This window comes from Mesoplodon bidens, assembly GCF_964165515.1.
Source record: "Mesoplodon bidens genome assembly, chromosome: 3".
NCBI lineage: Eukaryota > Metazoa > Chordata > Mammalia > Artiodactyla > Ziphiidae > Mesoplodon > Mesoplodon bidens.
The window spans coordinates 55,916,185-55,918,891 of record NC_138178.1 but is presented as its reverse complement, the minus strand read 5'-3'; positions in this window follow the sequence as shown (position 1 = coordinate 55,918,891).

Here is a 2,707-nt window from a genome sequence, read left to right as displayed (position 1 = left end):
CCATGGCTCACGGGCCCAGCCGCTCCACGGCACGTGGGATCTTCCCGGACCGGGGTACGAACCTGCGTCCCCTGCATCGGCAGGCGGGCTCCCAACCACTGCGCCACGAGGGAAGCCCCATCACTAATTTTTATCTTAGCAATTGACATGAGATCCTGAGTGATATCTCACTGTGGTTTTAATTTTCATTCCCCTGATGGAGGATGATGTGCTTATTTGCCATCTGTATATCTTCTTTGGTGAAGTATTTCAAGTTCAAGTATTTTACCCATTTTTCACTTGGATTGTTGACTTCTTACTGTTGAGATGAGAGAGTTCTTTATATTTTCTAGATACCAATCCTTTGTTTCATGATTTGCAAATTTTTCTCCCACTGTGTCACGTCTTTTCATTCTCTTAACCCTCTCTTTTGCAGAGTAAAAGGTTTTAATTTTGATGAGGCCTAATTTATTGATTCTTTCTCTTATGGATCCTGCTTTTGGAGTCGTGTCTGAGAACTCTTTGCCCTAGGAGATTTTCTCCTATGTTTTCTTCTAAAAGGTTTTTACATTCTACGTTTAAGTCTACACTTTCTGTTTTAAAATATGTATCTTTATATCTCTCTATAGACTTATTTATATCGATATATCTAGATAAGGTTTAGGTCAAGGTTCACTTTTTTGCCCATGGATTTCACATTATTCTGATACCATATGTTGAAAAGTCTATCCTTTTCTGTCCCAGCACTTTTAAGCTTCAAGGTGGTGGGATAAACAGGCACTTGAGAATGATTTTGCTGCTGAGGAAGTTACGCTGAAATTTATCAACAGAGTGGGAACTAACATCTAGGTTTCCAAGGACTTCCCCATTTTAAACATGAGAAAACTGAGGCTAGTTAGTGGCAAAACAGGCCCTGGCTTCCCACCGGGGACCACCTTTTATAAAGCAAGCAGACAGGCAAGCAAACAATAAAAAACAAGCAGTTGGACACTTTGGCGATAGAACCTATGACCCCTGCCTTAGACCCTGGGACCCCTGTAGAGCCCCGTCCAGCAGGGAGGAGTGATAGGCTGTCAGCAGGGTTCTTAGAAGTTGGTCCTAAATGGAAATGAGGTACAGGTGCAGGTTCCAGGGATTCCCTCCTGCTCAGCTTTGAGAGCATCTTGACTGTTGCTGAAGAGCTGGTGTGCTGGCGTGTGTGGGACCTATTGTTGTGACCCTGAGAGCAGGCTTTTAGCTTAATTGAACTGAGTGTCTTAAAATGGCAACTCATCAGTCAGCTTTCATTTTGTTCCTTTCATTTAATTGTATTTTCCTCTAGGGATTAACCAAATCAATGTAAATGCTGGGTGATTCTGATTTTTTCCCCATCTTTAAATTTTGGGGACACATAGACAGGTGATTGTCAACTGTAATAACCCAGCCGAGAAGGATCAAAGTATCTCTTTCCTTAGTTGAAGAAAGATTCCTAATAAATCTCATAATAAAATGGTGGCATCAATGTCTCCTTCTGAGAAGGATGCTGGTGAGAGGCTCCAAGAGATGCTGAGTGTGTTTTGACTTTAAGGACCAACAGAATGGCGGAGTGAAGGCTGGAGTGGGTAGAGACTGAGAAGTGACCTTTCTTAATTACTCTTCTGGGGCTGAGCCTCCTTCTAGGGAGAGATGCTTGGGGCCTTACCTTTCTGGAGGGTTCCTGGGGAAATGTGGAGTCAGGAGGCCTGAGTTCTAGGGGCAGCTCTGCCACGGACTGGCTGTGTAGATAGAGGCAAGTCTCTTTCCCCCGGTTTGGGTCCCCTTGGGTCTGACATGAGGGACTAGGTTAGACAAGGGATCTCATGTCACTTCAACTTCTGTGGCACCTGCCACATCAGGGCTTGTCTCCCTCATGCCCCCAGTATTAGTCCCTGTGGGGAGTGAAGGCAGCACAGTGGGGCAGAGGGAGACGTTGGGCTGTGATGCAGTCACAACAAAGCCCCCCTGTGGCTGAGCCCCCCTCGGCCCCGCTGTGGGGCAGCCCTGCAGCAGGGACAGCCTGCAGAATCATCCCACCTTGAGGCAAGGAGGCCAGGCCTTTATAACCATCCTCTCTTTGGCCAGCTAACCAGCTGCCTTCAGGTTTGGGGCATGACCTTGAGCCAGGTGGCTCTCTCTGGCTGGGAGCAATTCCAGAGAGGGACTTGGGAATGAATGTCTCAGTCCTGGTGGGGGAATCTGGGTGCCCACTGTAGTCTTCAACACGTCCCCTCTCCAGCCTCCCCTCTCTAGCTACCCCAGCCTGAGTTGCATCAGTCTCTGGGGGTGGAAAACCTAGACTTCTGCACTCCTGACTGTCAGCTGCCTCTGGCCTGGACCAGGGCCTGAGCATAACTGAGTTCTAGGACTTGCCTGTCCACTGCTTCTGCTCTATGGCTTACCTGGGACCTGAACTGCCTCAGAGAAGGGCTGAGGTAGGTGTGAGTTTGCTCAGCAGGGCCCTGAGAAGACAGGCAGCATCTTGTTGCTTGAGATCAGCTAGGTGCCTGGCACTGGGCACAATGTTACTGTGGGAAGTGCATGAGGTCCTGAGTGAGACCTGACCTGTGCCTCAGTGTCTCCTTCTTGGGGTGACCGGGTATCTTTTACAACCAAAGCCACCCACCTGGAATATGGCTCCCTCTACACTGGGGGGATTTTTAAAAAATATTTGTTTATTTGGCTGCACTGGGTCTTAGTTGAGGCATGTGGG